This window comes from Silurus aristotelis, assembly GCF_946808225.1.
Source record: "Silurus aristotelis genome assembly, chromosome: 27".
Classification (NCBI taxonomy): Eukaryota; Metazoa; Chordata; class Actinopteri; order Siluriformes; family Siluridae; genus Silurus; species Silurus aristotelis.
This window is the reverse complement of record NC_139600.1, coordinates 13,553,497-13,575,952: the sequence shown is the minus strand read 5'-3', so window position 1 is coordinate 13,575,952 and position 22,456 is coordinate 13,553,497. Positions and strand designations below refer to the sequence as shown.

Below are 22,456 nucleotides of genomic sequence, written 5' to 3'. Positions count from 1 at the left end.
ACACACACAGACACACAAAAACACACAAAAACAGTAGGTTTGTGTGAATCACATTTTTGGGTTTCTGTTGCTGTCCTGTTTTCCCTCTGGTTTTTGTATTTTGTTTTTATCTCTCTATTTTGTTTGCTGATTTTGCTGATAAGTTATAATAATTATACATAGGGAATAATGCTGATTAGAGATTGATGGGTGGGAACAATAGTGTTAGGTTATTGGGTAAAACGGTGATCACTGATTGGTGGTGATATTTTGTTGTGTATAACAGTGATCAGTGATTGGTGGTGATATTTTGTTGTGTATAACGGTGATCAGTGATTGGTGGTGATATTTTATTGTGTATAACAGTGATCAGTGATTGGTGGTGATATTTATTGGGAATAACAGTGAGCAGTGATTGGTGGTGATATTTTATTGTGTATAACGGTGATCAGTGATTGGTGGTGATATTGTATTGGGAATAACGGTGATCAGTGATTGGTGGTGATATTCTATTGGGAATAACGGTGATCAGTGATTGGTGGTGATATTGTATTGGGAATAACGTTGATCAGTGATTGGTGGTGATATTGTATTGTGTATAACGGTGATCAGTGATTGGTGGTGATATTTTATTGTGTATAACGGTGATCAGTGATTGGTGGTGATATTTATTGGGAATAACAGTGAGCAGTGATTGGTGGTGATATTTTATTGTGTATAACGGTGATCAGTGATTGGTGGTGATATTGTATTGGGAATAACGGTGATCAGTGATTGGTGGTGATATTCTATTGGGAATAACGGTGATCAGTGATTGGTGGTGATATTGTATTGGGAATAACGTTGATCAGTGATTGGTGGTGATATTGTATTGTGTATAACGGTGATCAGTGATCGGTGGTGATATTTTATTGTGTATAACGGTGATCAGTGATTGGTGGTGATATTGTATTGGGAATAACGGTGATCAGTGATCGGTGGTGATATTTTATTGTGTATAACGGTGATCAGTGATTGGTGGTGATATTGTATTGGGAATACTAGTGATCAGTGATCGGTGGTGATATTTTATTGTGTATAACGGTGATCAGTGATTGGTGGTGATATTGTATTGGGAATAACGGTGATCAGTGATCGGTGGTGATATTTTATTGTGTATAACGGTGATCAGTGATTGGTGGTGATATTGTATTGGGAATACTAGTGATCAGTGATTGGTGGTGATATTGTATTGGGAATAATGGTGATCAGTGATCGGTGGTGATATTTTATTGTGTATAACGGTGATCAGTGATTGGTGGTGATATTGTATTAGGAATAACGGTGATCAGTGATCGGTGGTGATATTTTATTGTGTATAACGGTGATCAGTGATTGGTGGTGATATTGTATTGGGAATACTAGTGATCAGTGATCGGTGGTGATATTTTATTGTGTATAACGGTGATCAGTGATTGGTGGTGATATTGTATTGGGAATAACGGTGATCAGTGATCGGTGGTGATATTTTATTGTGTATAACGGTGATCAGTGATTGGTGGTGATATTGTATTGGGAATACTAGTGATCAGTGATTGGTGGTGATATTGTATTGGGAATAATGGTGATCAGTGATCGGTGGTGATATTTTATTGTGTATAACGGTGATCAGTGATTGGTGGTGATATTGTATTAGGAATAACGGTGATCAGTGATTGGTGGTGATATTGTATTGGGAATACTAGTGATCAGTGATTGGTGGTGATATTGTATTGGGAATAACGGTGATCAGTGATCGGTGGTGATATTTTATTGTGCATAACGGTGATCAGTGATTGGTGGTGATATTGTATTGGGAATAACGGTGATCAGTGATTGGTGGTTATATTGTATTGGGAATACTAGTGATCAGTGATTGGTGGTGATATTGTATTGGGAATAACGGTGATCAGTGATCGGTGGTGATATTTTATTGTGTATAACGGTGATCAGTGATTGGTGGTGATATTGTATTAGGAATAACGGTGATCAGTGATTGGTGGTGATATTGTATTGGGAATACTAGTGATTGGTGGTGATATTGTATTGGGAATAACAGTGATCAGTGATCGGTGGTGATATTTTATTGTGTATAACGGTGATCAGTGATTGGTGGTGATATTGTATTAGGAATAACGGTGATCAGTGATTGGTGGTGATATTGTATTGGGAATACTAGTGATCAGTGATTGGTGGTGATATTGTATTGGGAATAACAGTGAGCAGTGATTGGTGGTGATATTTTATTGTGTATAACGGTGATCAGTGATTGGTGGTGATATTGTATTAGGAATAACGGTGATCAGTGATTGGTGGTGATATTGTATTGGGAATACTAGTGATCAGTGATTGGTGGTGATATTGTATTGGGAATAACAGTGAGCAGTGATTGGTGGTGATATTTTATTGTGTATAACGGTGATCAGTGATTGGTGGTGATATTGTATTGGGAATAACAGTGATCAGTGTTTGGTGGTGATATTTTATCGGGTATATTGTGATCAGTGGTGGTGATATTTTATTTGTTTACACAGGTGATCAGTGATTAGTTGTGATATTTTATTGGGTATAGCAGTGATCAGTGATTGGTGGTGATATTGTATTGGGAATTACAGTGAGCAGTGATTGGTGGTGATATTTTACTGGGAATAACAGTGATTGGTGGTGATAGGTTATTGGGTTTGAATTGTCATTTTATAACTGTTGTAACTTTATAATTGAAACTTATTTGGCTCAAGTGTAGAAAATACAAGAATGCAAATAATTATGAAAACGATGGGTTTGAAACAAACAAAAAAAACAAAGCACTATGGTTCTGGTGAGTTTTGTAAGGGGGGGGGGTTCTGCCTGCCTGCCTGCCTGCGTGTGTATGTGGGTGTGTGTGTGAGAGAAAACGCGTGTGTTCGCGCGCGCGCGCACGCGCGGCGTGTTGCCTTTTCTCTCGTTCTCGTTGAAGCGCTGCTCGCTCGCGCGCCTCTGCCAGTCCTTCTCGGGTTTTTTTTTTTTGAATCATTTTTAATTTCTTTCCCCTGCGGGAATTATTTATTCCCCCCCCCCAATCATTAAAAGTAGTTTCGGCTCCTAGCTGCTGTGTGTATTAGTGCGTGTGTGTGGTTTTTTTTTTTGAGTGTGAGTGAATTTGTTGATTTTTATTGTCTCCTGCTCGGGACGAAGAGAGACCAGGACTCCGTTTGGACATTCTCCTTCCCCTGACTTCTCAACGGGACACCGGGGTGAGTGCATTACTTTCTGCCCCCTAACAGGGTTCAATAGTAATACTTATTAACTACTGCTGCATATATAAATTATTAGTTATATCAGTTCTACATTTTTTTTGCCTGCAAACCCCAGTTGTTGTGCAATTCATATATATTTTTTACTAAAATAATATTGGGGACTCCCATAGTCTATTCTTTTACTTGTCATAGGGGGGGTCCCTAATGCCTTACAGGGGTCCCGGATCCCCCAACCCCCCTCCTTTCGGGCACTAGACAGACAGACAGACAGACAGACAGTGAACACACAGATCTCCCACTTCCTGCACTTTTTTTTTGCTGTAACCCATTTCAGCTATTCATCTTTGGATCCTTATGAAGTCTCATTCAGCAATTATCAATAATTATGCCACTTAAGTGTTCATTGCATAGTCCCTCACTTTCCAGGAAGCTTTCACCAGATTCCCATCAGGTCTGGGATTTTACATTACGTTCCGAAGAAATCTAGACTGGAACTTTGTTTCCTGAGAGTGTTGAGAATTACATGGCCGAACCAATATGTAGGCATGACTGTGTGAAACACCTGTATCACCAGCATTCCGTGCACCTGGATCATAAGTGTCCTGTAAAATCTCAGCTGAGACGTTTATGACATTTGTTACATATTATACGTGATAAATCTCAAAAATGCTTTTATGCTTCGACCAGTTTGCAATAATATTTGAATCAAATGTAGGGTCTTGAAGTTGCAAAAATAATCATTGTCTTGACTCTTTGTTACATCCCAATGTCCATGGCATGTACACAATGCTGCAGCTTCCAATATTTTAATATTATAACTTTTTGGGCCATAAAGCATGACATCATCCTGGGATACCCCTTTGAATAACACATATACGAAATCAATGAACTCATCGATTTCATAGACATCTTCTCGCCAATACAGTCTGACGAAGACGAATCCAGGAAGTACTTCAGTTCTGTTAGTAAGTAATACACAATGTTTACAGAAAAACAGGATGTTTTGGACAGCAGCAAAGTGTCCAGGCAAAGTGCTCCTGGAAGTGAAAGCTGTTAAAATTTGAGTCAATATTCAAAATGGCAGACAAAACGTGACATTTATTCCACGGTGTGCTCTGAGGCCTCGGAGGGAGGATGAGCTCTCTTTTCCCCCTTACGTTACTTCAGTTCACTAAACAACAACTAATGTATTAACACTATGTCCATCACTGTTCATGTCTCTGGAAAGCAGAAATAATAAAAAATAAAAATAAAACCAGACACCCTTCTCCTGTTCTGTCTCCAGGAAGATGCAGCTCTACCTCTGCCATGTTAATCTGTATTCTATGTGACTCCTAGGACACGCCTCGGTCTCCGTAGTGTTGTGATACGTCATATTCACGTATGTGCTGAGAGAACGCGCTTCAGAAAAAGTTTAGTGAGGAAAAAATCAATCCACGTATTAAATATTGGTCACAAATTATTGGTCACTTTCTAAATAATAAATCTACGTATAATTATATATAAATAAAACAAAACTGAAATGTAACCAAAAAACTGTGAGCTCTCTGTCGTACTGTATATAACCATGTAATAAATCATAGCGCCAAATCCTGAACCTTGAATTCAAGGGCTGCCTCTCCTTCTTGCTCAGATGAGAGAGAGAGAGAGAGAGAGTGAGAGAGAGAGAGAGAGAGAGAGAGAAAAGCGGAATGGTGTAGCACCACACGCACACATGTACATACACACACACACACACACACACACACACACACACACACACACACACACTGCTAGGATGACTTAGACTCTCTCACCTTCATATTGACACCTCATCTGTTATCATTAGGCACAGAGTCAAACAACTTTCTCGAGATGCGTGTGTGTGAGTGCGTGTGTGTGAGTGCGTGTGTGTGTGTGTGTGTGTGTGTGCGTGCGTGTGAACGAAAGAATGCAAGAGTGGGGGAAGATGGAATCAGAATCTGTGCATCTGAGTATATGCATTTGATTATTTCTGGGTCTGTAAGAGTGTGTGTGTGTGTGTGTGTGTGTGTGTGTGTGTGTGTGTGTGTACATCTTCACGCTCTCTATATGATCGATGGAGCAGAGTCTTTCTTATACACACAAATAGACAAGAGATTTAGGGCTGAGTGTATCGACTTGACATGACCTTTTAACTGTCAGGGAGAATCAAGGACACACTGCCACATACAGTAGCGAATGTTGTTAGATTCTGTATCACTGTATACATTTTTGTTTAATATAATAACAGCTGTATTGTTCATAATTTGTGTATAATCTGTATGTCAAGTCAAGTAGGCTTTATTGTCATTTCAACCATATACAGTGCAGTACACAGTGAAACGAAACAACGTTTCCCCAGGACCGAAGTGCTACTGCAATGTTTTATTCCTCCTGCACTGCAGCTATTTTGCAAGTTGTGATCAACCCTCCGATCGATTTTAAGAACTTCATGATGTGCATCATGACTGTTTATACTCACTCTGGGTTGCAGGGGGTCCATGAAATAACAGTTATGTAACAAAACAGCTGCTCGTCACCACCCTCTGTTTTTGTCTTTCTTGAAGGCAAAAAAAAACATTTTTGCAGACTGGAGACTCCTTCCAAAACTGCAAATGAAACGTTTTTGTGCACAAAACATGGCCGTAAGGTTGAGAGGTTTTTTGGCTTGTTTCGTTTCTGTGCTTTTGAAGCATTCATCACAAAAAAGCAAAAGGCAAACGAGTGGTTGCTATAGAAACGATAAGGTATAAGCACATGAATTGACCAAGCTGACCAATCACAATCCAGAATAGGTATATTGTGTTGTAACTGTATAATTATGTGAATCATGTGATCGTGCAATAACTTTGCCATTTTTCTTTTCTCTCTCTCTTTCTCTCTCTCTTCAGATCGCCTCTGTGGGAGAACATTGAGGTGAGTGAGAGAGATGATATTTTTACTGTGTGAGTGAAGAACGTTAACGGGGAGCAGGGTGTGAAACAGAAAGGTGATAAGTAATGTAAAATAAGTAATACTTGACACACACACACACACACACACACACACACACACACACACACACACACACACACACACACACATAGAGCAAGGTGATAATTTGATGTTTGTTCCTGATCTGAAAAGATGAACAGTCGAGATTCAGACACGAGAGCTTTGCCTCTAAACAAAGCCAAAACCTAAATATATAGAGGTTGCCGTTGCGTTTTTTTTTCTTTTGTCTCTTAATCTATCGTTTTTTTTAAATATATATATTTTCCCATGCGGCTGTTTCAAGGTCTCTGTATGGACGTTTTAATAAAACTAATGTCCATTGAGATCAATAAAACACTGCATTCAATTAAATCTTACACACACACACTTAATTGTTTTGTGTTCTTCCCACTCACTCAATGTTTCTATATTTCTATGCGGCCACATTCCCAATCGCTACATGCGCGACAAATTGTCCATAGCATTGTTTAGCTACAATTTTGAGAACCCATTTCCTAGATGAACCTTTCATTTTGACAATTAGTCTAAATCATATTTCATGAAAGAAACCACACAAATTAGAGTCAATTGAAAACAACATAATCCCAATGGGTACTCGATTTTATTTGGAAAAATGTATATTATATATGTAGTCCATGTGTATAATATTGAGCTTATTACACATATATGTGTTGGTTCATGGGCCCCTAAATAAGATATATATACACACAGGTGTAATAACACACAAATGTCCTTTTCTTGGATTTAAAATAGCGAGAAATGACTAGTCACAAACTTTGAGACAAGACACAGTTATTTCTATCCTTCTAGAAAAAATGTCTGTTGTAGAGGTGGACACAATTTTCAAGAAAAACCTAAAATATTGAGTACCAGTGTGTATATCTGCCTGAAAACACATGGAATATACTACAATAAAAGTAATGCACTTAGGTGCTAATTTGTTGTTTGTTGTGATTTTGCGTATTTTTTGTTAGGACGGTCGAAGGACATTGTTAGCACAGTTGCTTTCCTTAGCAGTAGCAGTGATCACAAACTTGAAGGAAAACTACATGGGTTCTTTTCTCGCTTACTCTCCATACAAAGAAATGTCGGATATTAATTACAAATCCAGCATTAAAGTAGTGGAACAATGGATTAAAAGTAGAGGCGGTCCAGCGCTAGCTGCTGAAGATCTATGAGGTAAAACAAGATGGAATTACAATGATGATTGAAAAAAAGATCTGTTTGAGAAGAGCGTACAGCTAAGAAAGTGCAGAAGAGGGCAGAATAAATGACTAAAAGCGCAGGTTTTTAGTCAAGAGATAATGCGAGGCATCATATAATCATGCAGCATTGTGGGTAAGACAGAATATTGAAGTGAAAACAGAACAACATGATGATGAAAGAAGTAATGAAGTAAGGAAACTTCATCTAAAGATTAATATCAGAGTTGTTCAGGATGGATATTTCCCCCTAAAGCAGAATTATACAACCCCAGTTCCAAAAAAGTTGGGACGCTGTGCAAAATGTAAAGAAAAACAGAATGCAAATCACCAAAACTTCAGCAACTGATCTCCTCAAATCAAAGCTGTCCATTTATTGTTGTATTTTTCATTTCATGATGCCTAAATGTTTTAAAATGGTGAAACATCTAGACTGCAGGCATGCCAGATCAGCACTCGGACTCTTCTACTGTAAAGTCATGCTATTATAATAGATGCAAAATGTAGTTAGCATTGTCAAGCTGTCCATTCCACAAGCACTAATGATCTCTCATACCATGAGAGATGTTGCTTTTGAACAAAATGTTGATAACAAGCCAGATGGTCCCTCTCCTCTTTGTTCCGGAGGACGTGTTGTCTATGGTTTCCAAAAAGAAATGACAATTTTGATTCATCTGACCACAAACAAATTTTCCACTTTGCCTCTGTACAATTTAAATGACCTTTAGCCCAAAGAGGATGGTGGCATGTCTGGATCATGTTCACGCATGCCTCCTTCTTTGCATGATAGAGATTTAACCTGCATTTGTGGATGACATGGCAAACTGTTCACAGACAATGATTTCTGGAGGTGTTAACAAACCCATGCAGTGATTTCCATTAAAGAATCAGGATTGTTTTTTAATTCAGTGTCACCTGAAGACCTGGAGATCATGGGCATTCGATAATGATTTTTGCCCTTGTCCCTTGTGCAGAGATTTCTCCAGATTATTTCAAATTTATAATTTGTACTGCAAATAATGATATTCAACTGTTTTGCAATTTTATGTTGATGAACAATAATCTAAAGTTGTTCCACAATTTGTAGACAGTATTTCACAGATTGCTCTGTGTTCTTTTCTTCTTTACTTCTGAGAGACTCTGCCTCCCTAACATGCACTATTTATACCCAATCATTTTACTGACCTGTTGTTAATTAACCTCGTTGGTTGCTAAATGTTTCGCCAACTTTATAATTTAATTAACGCTTACTATTTCTTTGCCTCGGCCCAACTTTTGAGACATGTTGCAGCGATCAAATTCTGCAGTTTCAACATTTGATATGCATTCTGTTTTTATATATTGCATTCTGATTTTCTTGACATTTTACACAGTGTAGTATTCTAACAGCAAATGGGGATTAAATGTGGAACAGGATGTTTAAAAAGCACATTCCAATCACATGGTCAGGTGCCTACAAATGTTTTGTGTCAGTCTATAGAGTATCACCTGAACTAAATGCACAAATCTCAGCAGATGTTTTAAACTTATAAAAAATGTTTTTGCCATTCAGTTTTTTATTTACTTCCCTCAAAAATCTCAGATTTTTTTTCTATATTTGTGAAATCACAGGAACACAAAAGGAACGGAAATGGAACGCAGAGTGAGCGGTGAATTTAGAATATAGCCAGCCGTACATACATAATACATACGGCACGTCAGGATGGTGAAACGATTGCACTGCAAGAGTTATTCTGACTAAAGTAGCACACCAAGTAAAAATGCCCCAGTTTTCTTACTCACTTTATATATGACAAAGGTAGTTACCTTACACCTTGAATTATATCTGCGGTCCCTAGTTATCCCTGATTCTTTATCACAAATCTTATTTTCCTCGATTATTGTGAGATTAAAATATTAGTTGATTAATAGCTTGCTCTTCATCTTTGTCCTGAGCATATAGTGCTAGAAAGACTAGCTAGGGAGAGTACTATCTTAGGGGTATAGGATTGGTCAGACTCCAGATCAGGTTTGTTACTCCTGAGTATATCATAACTTATATGAACATGTCCTGTTCAGTTGTCCTATCATCCAATCATGTGGCAGCAGCACAATGCATTAATTAGTGCAGATACAAATCAAGTGCTTTGGTTAATGTTCACATCAAACATCAGAATGAGGAAAAATTGCGATCTCTGTGACTGTAACCGTGGCATGATTGTTGATGCCAGATGGCCTGGTTTGCGTATTCCAGAAGCTGCTGATCTCTGGAGATTTTCACACAGTATTCTCTAGAGTTTACACAAAATAGTGTGGGAAAAAAAAAATCATCCAGTAAGCAGAGGCTCTGCAGGCTGAAACACATTGCTGTTTAAAGAGATCAGAAAAGAACAACTAGACTGGTCTGAACTGACAGGAAGTAACTCGAAAAACCACTCTTTTTAACTGTGATGAGCAAAAAAGCATCTCAGAATGCATAACACATGCAGCTTACGGATGGATGGGCTACAATACAAGAACGGGAATCTTAAGCTATCATGGACACCCAAACTGTGCAAATAACATGTAATTTGAAGAAGGTTCAGGTCTGCCTATATTTCTGATATATCTGATGATGCAGCCCCTCCAGCTCAAGCTTCAATGTTTTGCACATGCTGAGATGCTTTTCTGCTCACCAATATAGTAATGAGTGATTGTATGAGTTGATATATACGTCCTGACAGCATGAAGTAATCTTTTCCTTTGGCTACTTTTATCAACAAGGCATTTCCACTCACAAAACTGTCACTCACTATTTTTTTTAATTCTAGAGACTGCTGTGTGGGAAAATACCAGGAGATCAAAGTTTTTTATTTATTTCCAAAACCACCCATCTGGTTCTAACAAACATGCCATGAGTAAAGCCAGACAGACCAGATCATATATATATTTTTTTTCATTCTGATATTTGATCTGGACACTAAATGTAGGCCTTGTCCATTTATCTGCATTATTGTTTAGGCATTGCACTGCTACTATATTGATAACCGCAAGAAATGTGTAGTTGTAAAACTGTTCCTAATAAAGTGGACGGTGGGTTTGTGCCGGCTGTGCTACTTGCAGAATGTTGAACAAATTTGCAAGGCTGGAGGTGATCTAGGTTTTCTTTAAGTGTGCCGTTGATTACCGGCATAACAGTGTGACTTTATTGCCATTGTGTCAGGAATGGAGAGCAATAAAATTGGTTTATATGCGTTTAAATATATAGGCCCTACGTCAAAGTTGGTGAGCTAGCACTAGCAAACCTGTCTGAATTAAGGTTATTTACAGACAACATTATTCAAGCCAACGCTCATTCCCTGGGGATTCCATTTGAGCAATTGTGTTCGCCTATAGCTTTGCCTCTGGCTCTGTCTGCATGTAATTACATTTTTTTTTAAATGCATGCATACAGAATCGAGCTCTGATTGTGTTTATGGCAAAACTCTTGCTAATCATGTTTGTTGCTGGTACATTTTGATCTCATAATAATAATAATATTTAATAATTAAGAAATTAACAAACCAACCAACAAATTATCACCATAATCATTAAACACATTACAAATATTTAAAAATTAAATCTTTAGTGTGCTTTAGAGAGTAATTTTCCTTTACACAGCTATGTATATATATATATATATATATATATATATATATATATATATATATATATATATATATATATATATATATATATAGCTGTGTAAAGGAAAATTACTGTTCTGTCATGGTATGGTTCACAACTCTATAACATGTACCACGTATTTCACACGTAGTCACTTATTACAGATGGTAATGACAACCTTATGTCAGATATCTGGCTACCTATCTTCATCTCCTAAGAAATTTGTTTCATGTGATTTCTTTAAAGAAATAGGCACAGTTAACAACTGTAAACAAAGAGTAACCTAGCTAGCTACAGTACTGTACAGTAGTACATAGCTAGCTTGTTTATTAGCTAGGGTGGCAGTTTGCAAGCTAACAGGTTTTTTTTATATAGAAATTTGTTTAGTCTGATTCCTTTAGACTATTTACAGTTTTACCAGTTTCCTATTGAACTATCAAGCTGACATTTAAAATAGCTAGCTTATACATTAGCGAGTCTGTCACTTAGCAAACACATTTTTCTTTATTTGTTGTCATACATTTTTAGACTATATACGGTTAAACCATCTAAGGAACTATCTAAGTAACTAATATTGCACATATCAATTTGACCTAGTGTGGCACTTAGTAACCAGAATAAGTGTTATGCCAGCATAAGCATTTTCAAAATGAGCGTTTTATTACTTATGTTGCTTAATCGGAAAAAAAAACTGTATCCGATCACTAAGTCTTACTGGACAAGATCTGCTTCATATCTCAGGCTTTCAAAGGTTAACAAATGTCATTAGAGGTATGTTGATATAGAATAATAAATACCCGTATGATGGTAATGAAGATTCCTAGAGGAAAAGGTTTCTTTAATTTGTAAATCGAAAACATTTACTATATATTTTGATTAAATGAATAGTAAACCATTGTAAGATCCTGCGTTTAAAAGTGAATGATGAATTATGATTAGCATTTGTCCACTATAACTTGCTTAGTTGAGGTTTTCGTGGATTGATGCTATAATGAGAAAGTGATTTAGTGTGTTAGACTGTGTGTGTGTGTGTGTGTGTGCGCGTCTGTGTGTGTTTAAGATACTATTAATCTTTCAGGAGAATCCAGTGGAGTCTGTCTTTCATTCGGCCCGGCATGAGGCAGCATGTGTTTACTCTTAATTTAGCACAGGTAAGCAGAGCAGGCACACACATTTATGCTGCGTCAATGTTTTCTTTGCACATGTCCACACACAAGTCCACAAACCATTTCTTATTGCTATTCTTTTATAGACAAAGTTTCTCCGGGAAAAGTTGTTCCTATTCTGAGCATGTGAAATCGTGTGTATTGCCACAAAAATTCTCCCAGGGTGTGTATGCTTGTGTGTATATGCTCATAAAGATGTCTCTGCGATGGAGTTTTTAGAGCATACTCTGATACATTATTGAAAGGCTACTCAGAGAGGCATCCTACTCTATCTGGCAGTCAGACGACGTAGTATGCTAAAAATATACATGTACCTCATCTGCGTCAGTCCGCCTCGCTATATTGCTGCGATTTTTCTACATGTGACAAGAAAAATCTAAAATAGTCTTTAACAATGACATAAGACAGCAACAGCTTCAGTTCTAGTTTCAATATCTAGCATTAAACTATCATATATTTAAGGCTTTCGACTGTAAATGTATCTGTGGGACCACCATTGTTCCCACAAGACTGCTTTAAAACCCTGCCAACACAAAACCTAAAATACAACATAAGCAGAAATATAGCACAGGGCTGCAGTGAGAATTATCTGGATACCTTCCTGTGCACATACAGACAGAAGCCAAGACCTTTTACTGCGAAATGATATATGACACTGTATTCGACACTGTAACTGCAGCAGATATGAATAGTGGTTCTGCTGCTTGCTGAAACTGTTATAGACGTAAAGAGACTGTTAAAAGTGGGTTATCAACCTGCTGACACTGACAGTGATACATGATTGCTTCAAAGAATTACAGACTCTAGCTTGCTCGACATGAAGGTCTTTTTTAATAAAAGGTCCACTTGCATGTGGTGCCCAATTTCAGCAAAGATGGTCAAAGCTAGTCAACATAGCTAGTTACCAAAGGTGAGAACGTACCACCTCCTACCTGTGCTGTTGATTCTTCCTATACTGCACAAATTTGAACAGCTAAGCCAGTGAGTCAAACGTGTCCCTGAGATAAACTTTGGGAAACACGTGCTACTCGATTTTACCTTAAAGTGTGGACTATGGCTTGTGCTCTAGCAGTCTAGGAATCACCTGTTAATTAAAGGGCCCTTGTTTATAGAGCGTGTATGATCCTGGATGGAAGGTGTTCAATAAATTCTCTGCGCACCTCATTAATTGGACCTGATGCACTGCCCAATTACCAACATATAAATCTTATTTATTAAACAGTACAGTGTTCCTTTTTACAGTAACGGTGTATGTGGCAGTCACTACAATGTCTCATTATACTGGATGGCATGTCTGTGGGCTGACAGTCTTGTCACCATATTTCCTTATTCCCACATTTCACCATATAATACCCAAGATCTTGACCTATATACCCCACTCTTTTTGATTGAATCTATCAGTAAGGCTGAACCTGTGAAGGAATGAATAAACCTCACTGACCAAATCCAATTCACTGCCCAATTCTCACAGTATCCTATTTTCGAACAGTCCAGATTTACACTAAATGTATATGTGGCAGCCAGTGCAGTGAGTTAAAACACTCAGGATGGCATCCTCTATGGGAGCTCATCATCTTTTTATGGCCCTTCTGAAAAAAGTAAAGCACTGCCATACACACCCCAATCTCCAAGAGCTTGACATTTCAATAGACCGAAAGAGGATTTCCATCTTTTTCCATTTTCCTTTAAGCACCTGAACAGGGGAAATCTGTGTTTTCTGTGCAGCATCATAGATATCAGTTAGTAAATGACCTTGCAGTGTTCTTAAAGGCCAAATCTATAGAGCGTTCCATGCTGTTACTAATGTGTTGTACCATGTAGTCCATGTGTTGCTAATGTCACTATTTCAATCATATGGCAACCATCTGAATTTGAATTGTTTATTTTTAATAGAGGAAAAAATGGTGGCTCATTTGTCTAGAAAGCGACTGGCCAACAAAGTAGTGCATCATCTATTCTATCAGCTACATAAAAGCTGGGGGTTTCCTTGTGGTTCAGACCTGATGCCAAACAATCAGGACGTTTATCTGAACGTTTTTTTGGGGTTTTTTTTGGAATAGCTCTAATTTATAAAATCATTTTCAGATTTGCTAAAATCACTACTGCCTTTTAAATCATTGTTTTAAATGTTTTTTTTTTACACAATTTTATTTTTTTTATGAATTTTTGCTCTTCTTGCTTTTGTTCCCTCTCAGATCCTGTAGTTCCTGATGCAGCATGAACAAGGTAAGAACTGGAGATCACACTAGCATCAGAGAGAGAATATATAGACCTTCATGATGACTATAAGACCATGGAGTTACATATCAGTACATGATGTAAAAAAAACATTGTTGAAGGTCATACTGTTCTTGTATTGTTCTTGAGAGTCTCAGCATGACACTATGCAACGAAACATAAGTCGTCACACAAACTAGGTAAATTACTTCTGGTAGAATAAGCGATTTGGTATATAATAACAGTCCCTTTATTTAAAAGTGTAACATAATAGTAATAATAATGAGAGAATAATTTCATGACCCTCACATTTATAGAAACACTACATGTGATTCCTGAACAAAAGCAGAAAAGCAAAGCCATGAAGGCAAAGGGATTTCAGAACCATAACCCTGATGTGAAGTTTTGATTATGAACAGTGGTGGAGTTCTCTGTAGAAGGAAAGCTGTAGATGAACAAATGGGCAGCAGAGTCTCAATGTGATGTGAGCCGAATGTGATACAAATTGGACGGAATTCGGAGTAGCAAAAATGACACATGCAAGCATTTTTAGCGTGTTAAATTCAACTTCTGGCAACAAATTTGTTGCATAAACTCAGTCCTAGGTCCTGAAGATGTTTATCAAGTTTTGTGTACAAAGTATAGTATCAATGCTCTTGTACTTGTGGTAGGCATACTATGAAGATATATATAAAAAAAACAGTATTTAAATAATTCAAGATGGCAGATAATCTAATTGGTGGAAATTGAAATCATAGTGTCTGGTGAACTTTTTTCAGCCAGGTAATCCAGGTTTTAGTGGCTTTTAAGGTTTTGAACACACGATTTTTAATCAAAAGTTTTGAAACGTTCTTAAATGTTGCGGCCATAAATATACTTTTAAATTGGCCTCAAACGTGACCCAGTGGTGGCATCGACACTGCAGCAGAAGAAGAAGAAGAGCTAGAAAAACAACAATAGGAAGCCTACACACCAAAGGTGCCTGGCCCCCCAATAATAATTATCATCATAAAAAATCCTACAAAAGAAACCTAAAGTTAATTTAGGTTCTTAAGCGATTAGATCCTAAAACCTTACAAAAATACAAATATATTTGAATTTTTCTTTATCATCATTATAGTAGATGCAAAATTAATGCAGTATAAAAAATGAAGGAAGTGCAATAGTATGTTACAGGGTGTGCAAGTTAAAGCTGAGGTTAGTTGAATTTGCTGAGGCCTAGAATTCATTGCTGTAATAACGATTGCTTTTATTACACAAACACTAAATTACTGCATTAGTGGAAACTGTGTATCATGTACTTTACTCAATTATTTAAAAATGAAAATCTCATTAAACTCCTGCTTAATGCAAAACATATTTTTTCTATATCTATACCCTTTAAAGTAATTATTGTGAGGAGGAAGAAAAAAGGGAAGACTCTAGTTAGTATTAAATATATTACTGTAGTTACGCATATAAATGTGTTATGGCACAGCAAATATGAGTCTATATGTTTTATTGTAAAATGTCCGTTTACTACAAAAAAAGGTGGGAATCGGGATGTTTCTGGTTTTCTATTTTTTTTTGCATACTCTAGGAATTTGGGAAAGTGACAAAGTGTAGGTGCGTCTGTGCTATTTTTGGATTTATAACGACTTTTTTTTTGTATTATTATTATTGCCATTTATACTTCATTATAAAGAAAATGGCTTGGGGTAACTTCAAGAAAATTAATTATATGAAAAAGGATCTGAGGTCTGGGGGAAACATTTGGAGCTGGTGTTTTGAGATTGTTAGTGTTTACTCTGGAAACTAGTAACTGAAGTGTAAGGATAGGATGTAGAGATAAGTGTGTGTGTGTGTGTGTGTGTGTGTGTGTGTGTGTGTGTGTGTGTGTGTGTGTGTGTGTGTGTGTGTGTGTGATAATTAAATTGAATGACTAGAATCTCGGTCTTTTTTTTTAGAAATCAAGTCAAGTGGGATTTATTGTCATATCTTTTTATAGCTTGTATACATTGGAAAGAAATATTTCTTCCTTGAAAAACATGGTGTAACAAATATGCAAGAATACATAACAATATACAAGGCTACATAAAGTACACAACTGTGTGAGATGAGTTTAGTATATAAGGTTGAGAAGCTGTGAGTACCCATAATGCACTGGGAGTATATCATTATGTACTCGGGATGACACATTAATCGAGCAGATTTAATGATTGCAAAAGGTCGTCTAGATTATTTTTCTCAACGTATTAATAGAAAATGTACACAAATGGAATGTGGCATGTTGTTTATTAGGAATTCGTAATCCAGTTCTTTGTGTCTTATTCCAGGTCCCTGTCTGGTAATTGGTTGAGTCATTTAGTTCCCTGTATATCAGAGTTGGTTACTCTGATTGACATCTTGGTTGACTTGGTGCAAAGTTACGAGCCGCTTATCAACGTACTGTCATATTGGACAAAACTTCACTGAAGTAACATGAAACAATGGGGAAAAAATGTATTGCCTTTTGGTTAAGAGTTTAGAAATCCCATGCTGAGCCAGCTGGTTTGAAATTTGGCTCAGGATAAAATCTTGCCCAAGTGCCATGCGACCTAAATCTGAACTATCTCGTCTTAAAAAGTGAGGCCCAGTAACTACAAGCAAGCACTGCTGCTTTTTGCCTGCTTTACTGAAAAAAAAAAAGGGAAAAGTCTGCATATCTTCTATCAGCATAAGGATGCTATATATGTATATGTATATGTATATGTATATGTATATTGAAGGCTGACTGGCAGGCTGTAACTCAGGCAGGTTTGGATTTTGCCACCCAACCCAAATCATTCACTGAACATCATTGCATGTGATGGCAGGTGCAAAGACTTTACTGACAGCTTTCATAGGGGAAGCATGCAGTTCTTATTGGTATACTGTATGTGGACAGCCTGGATCCATGATCCCATTTTTTATACACAGATTCTGCAGGTTCTTTGCAGAATTTAGTAACTGAATACCCTTTTGTGTAGGATGGCTGGCAAGGCCTTGATTGCCAGTGCTGCTTTCTTTGCTTGTTCTTTCACCTTGTGCACATTTGCTGTTTTAGATGGATGAAGAGATTTGGCACCCCCAGCTCAGTCTCCTGTGGGTGTGGGTCTGGTCTTCTGGACTGCTTTGCCCACTTTGATCTAAAAAGCCAAGAAAGTGCTTCTGAATGCAAAACCCTTTAAACATGGACCATGTTTGCCATTAAAAGGGAAATTATTCTGAAAATGATCTTTTTGACTTGAGGATTTGTTAAATTGCAGTAACAGTATGTCATAGCCATTGTAATGCAGCACATCACTGTGGACAGTAGCTCTCCAAGGTACTGTAAGTACCAATATTACTGCTTTCTAAAAAGGGCAAGGTATATGAATCCACCACAGTCCACATAAAGCCTTTGGTTTGTTTAGAGAAAATGCCTCTCAAAAACCACTCTCCTGCTGGCTATCACTTTTATGCTGAGTTTCATGCTTTGGTATGCATTGTTGGATTACCTTAGACTTAAAATCCATGTTTTTTTTATTTTGTATTATTTCAATAAACCTGCACAATGATTCGTGTTGTGCCCCATGACTTGTGGTGTAATTTGAAGCGGACGGCAGCCAACTGATCTTCAGACCAGCTGTTTATTTGCTCTCAAGGTAATACCAGAGTCTTGGCAGAAGTTAGAACAATGGGTGGTGGACAGCATCAGTTTAGCATATATAGATTGCCTGGATGCCCTGCCCCTACCATGACGTGCCACACATCCTCTTCATAGATATTATTTACCACTCCAGGCAGCCTGTGCCGCTGCTCTCTGGATGTCATCATGAGCATTTCTTCTCCAAGTCTGGTCATTATTGAGGACATGCAGTCTTAGTGTGTCAAAGGGTATTATCCTGCAGGAACCTATAGATAGTGCTGTTTGTGTTATTAATTGTATTATTGTTCATTGTAGCTGTAAAATCCAAAATGATCTATATTGTTTTAGCGTCTAATCAGTATTAAGTTGAATAATGGAATATAACTGGTATTGTTACGAGTTCTATTAAATACTCCACTGCCACACATTAGCATTTTAATAGCACCCAAAATGATATGCTGAACTCCAGGCTGAACACCAGGGTGTATTGCGTCGACACCTGCAGGTTTCTAAAGATTATTCGTTTTGTGAAAAAAAACTCCACAGCACATCGTGGAAACGTGCAAACACTCTTTTGCTGTGGCTAAAAATAATTCTTCCACAATTCATAGTCATTTCTCTGAGTAACCACTTTCCCCTGATAATTCACAGTTCGGAACCTGCGGCTCAGAAAATTTGCAGGATCTCATTTGGAACCTAACTAACAGCAAGTTGCGGATTATCTTAAATCCGCAGCGGGAAGCAAATGTTCAGGAATGTTAGGAATAACATTTTAAACTGTTTTTACTAACAAATTGCATACAATCGTTTAAAACATTATTGTATTAAAGTGACATAATGTCTAGATGAATTCACTAAGGTACCCTAGGGGCTGCGGGTGTGCGTCCACAATTCGCGGATTTTCGGAACAGTTTCGGGGGACCACTGCACATTTAATTGGCATTTCCTTGTTTCATAACATCACACCAAAGAGACATTTAGTGGCATTTTGGGAATGAAAACAATTACTGTACACAAATACACTTATACACCCATACAAATACACTTCTACACACACCAATTTACATAAAAATGTAATATCATACAGAAGATTAATGAATAAATAATAATAAAATCATCCCTGCATTGTTTGCAATGTTCAAGGGAAGCTTACATGCCCAGTTTCCATAATGTTTGTATGGTTCCCAGAGCTGAACAAAGTCTTTCAATATTTTTCCAGATGGATACAATCTCCTTTATCCAAATTTTTAAACATGGTGCTAATCTTAAAGAATCTGGGAGTGTAACTTCAATAAATGATTCTTTATACATACCAAGAAGTAGCCTTAAAATTGTCTCTGAAATGTTTAGTTAAACTCTATTGGTAACACATCTGTCCATATTTACCACTATTGATATCCTCTATAGCTGAAGGGTCCAATCTTTTCCACAAAGGCCCGGTGTGGGTGCAGGTTTCGATACCTGACGAAAATCATTGTATAGCAATAAATAAAAGTGTCTACAATTATTATTTATCTCTGATGGGTCCATAATGAAATTGGCAGGCATTGACCATTAATTGTTGATCATTCATTTAAACAAATGCTGTATCCGGTAATAAACTCCATTTTGAACAATGCTCAAATCTACCAAATCATATCAGTATTCTCCCATTGTTCTGCTCGGCGTGAATTCAACTCGATTAGATCTTCGCCTAAGCTATCCAAAGCTTCTCTCGGTGTATTTGTGGACGAGGACGGCAATCTTGCGTCCTCTAGTAAAAACGATCACATTGTTTGCAGCAGAAGGTTTTGACATATGGACCCTGATGTTTTATTTTAGAAGACCCAGTATATTAGGGGTTATTATATGATTTTGTGCACGGTTGTTTAGAGCTCACCCACTAAGCTGCCATCTTGATCCAGACCATGTGTCCTTGCTATTAAGGCCAAAAAAAAATTTAGTTTGAGAGAGTCTGATTATGAATGTGCCTAAAGGCTGGTTTGTGTGTGTGTGTGTGTGTGTGTGTGTGTGTGTGTGTGTGTGTGTGTGTGTGTAAGAGGGGAGGCATAAGGCTGGAGTTTCTTTCTCCTGTGGACATTAAATTATAAGAGAGAGAGAGAGAGAGGATGTGAATCAATTCGAGTGAGAGTGATAAACGGATTAAGCCTTTAACAACCCCTCAACCCTTTAACACAGAGACTCTGTATTTCCGTCTAAACGTATTAACATGATTTTTCTTTTTTTTTTTTTGTTCATGAATCGGCCATAAACCAACAGAAATTGATTTGAGATGAGATTACAGACGTTCCAGCTCGAAAGTCATTTCATAGTCATTTCTCTGAGTAATCACTTTCCATTCCCGGACCCTGACTTTATTTTCATTGTATAGTTTTATAAAGTTTGATTCGGTTTATAAGATATACACCATGTTATTTTGTAAGATAGGGGTATGAAATTAAGATGAGGCCTCACAGGTAGTGATTGAGGTAGAAATTGTATCCTTCATTCAGAATCTGGGCCAAAAGGTATTGCATGTATAAAATGTATAACAGACAATATTAGTTAATTACTTTAAATTGGATGCAATGTTTTGACAGAGACATGACTAAAAGGCCAAGGAGGAGGTTTATGCATGTGGTGAGGGAAGACATGCAGGTAGTTGGTTTGAAAGAGGCAGATTAGAGGACAGGGAGGTATGGAGACGGATGATCCGCTGTGGCGACCCCTAATGGGAGAAGCCGGAAGAAGAAGATGCAATGTTTTAACAACAGCAGTTTGTAGGAAGGACTTGAGTTTGGTAGTGATGCATAATTTAAATTCAAGGTGTGAACTTGTTTTTAACTTGTCACATTTACATTACAACACAGTAAAGTTTGTTCTTTGCATATCCCAGTAATGCCAGGAAGCTGGGGTCAGAGCCATGATACAGCGTCTCTGGAACACAGTGGGTTAAGGGCCTTGCTCAAGGGCCCAACAGTGGCAGTTTGACGATACCAGGATTTAAACTCCCAACCTTCTGATCAGTAACCCAGAGCCTTAACAACTAAGTGTTTGTGGTGTGTGTGTGTGTGTGTATGTGTGTGTGTGTGTGTGTGTGTGTGTGTGTGTGTGTGTGTGTGTGTGTGTGTGTGTGTGTGTGTGTGTGTGTGTGTGAGTGAGTAAGTGAGTGTGAGTGTGAGAGAGAGAGAGCGAGAGAGAGAGAGCGAGAGAGAGAGAGCGAGAGAGAGAGAGAGATGTCTGTATTCTGGTAACTAACAGTAGCTATGTGTCGGACGCCACACTGGTGGTTCATGCTAAACTGTACAAGATTGAAAGCAAACAAGCTCATGGAAGTAGAACAATAAGGAACTTCAGATCAGGTGTTATTCCTGACACTGAATAAACACTCGTGGTTTGTGAGGACCATGAGGCCTTGAGAACTGGTCTGTAATTACATGGATTAACATTCAGATTAATTCAGTTTAAAATATGAGATGTGTATTACTACTCCATTTCCTCTTCGTTACATTCCCTTTCTCTCTCTCTCTCTCTCTCTCTCTCTCTCTCTCTCTCTCTCTCTCTCTCTCTCTCTCTCTCCTTATCTCTCTTTTGCTGACTGTTTTGCTTAGACGTAATTGGACTAATTAAATGTCACTTCTTTGATGTTGTATGCATGTGTGTGTGTGTGTGTGTGTTTGTGCCTGGCATTAGGTAGAAAAGTGTCTCACACACACACACACACACACACACACACACACACACACACACACACACACACTACAAACACATTACGCCTTACTTGAAGTGTGTGTATGTTAGTGAGCAAGCTGGAAGCCCAAACTACATCTTTACATTCCAACTGGTCTGTAAAATCTCTTTCCACACTTTTGTGTGTGTGCGTGTGTGTGTGTGTGTGTGTAAAGCAGCTCAATGCAGCCTCATTAACATATCGTTCTGGAAAGTAGGCTACTGAAGATGTGTGTGGAGCATGCAAGACTGGACGTGTTGGTTCTGGTTTTTTTTTTTTTTTATCACTGTGTATTGTTCGTTGTTTTACTGCAGCTTGCATTCGTGGGTTGCTTAGACTTAATTTCTATTTGTGTGATAAACCATAAAAGAAGAATGTAGCTGTAACACACAGCAGTAGAATATAACAAAACAAAAAGGCACCAAAAACGAAAAGATGGGGATGTTTAAAAAATATTGCTTATAAAATTATTAATTATATTATATAATTACTAGAGGATGAGCGACTAATCGCCAGCCGACTTCTGGCTTTTTAAAAATTTTTTTATTTTTTAATTAATTGGAATTTCCCGATTGTGCTAGAAATAAGGCCGATTATTAGGCAGGTGCATCTGAAATACCAAACAGCATGAAATCCTGCACTTGCAGGAGTGAACATAACTGTCGCATACCAGCAGGTGGCAG

At 37.7% G+C, this 22,456-nt stretch overlaps 1 protein-coding gene across 5 annotated transcripts in view; it reads left to right on the top strand.

Moving 5' to 3' along the window:
* The first annotated feature begins 2,517 nt into the window (after nt 1-2,517).
* ptprdb (protein tyrosine phosphatase receptor type Db) overlaps nt 2,518-22,456 on the top strand; it is an 80,010-nt gene continuing 60,071 nt past the window's right edge. For 3 of the 5 annotated variants that reach the window (XM_083532695.1, XM_083532688.1, XM_083532691.1), the window contains exons 1-4: nt 2,519-3,230; nt 6,125-6,149; nt 12,132-12,204; nt 14,415-14,445. The gene's annotated coding sequence lies outside the window, so the exon portion shown is untranslated. Of the gene's footprint in view, nt 3,231-6,124; nt 6,150-12,131; nt 12,205-14,414; nt 14,446-22,456 lie in introns of all 5 variants that reach the window. The other 2 variants (XM_083532690.1, XM_083532689.1) reach the window with 1 other exon arrangement.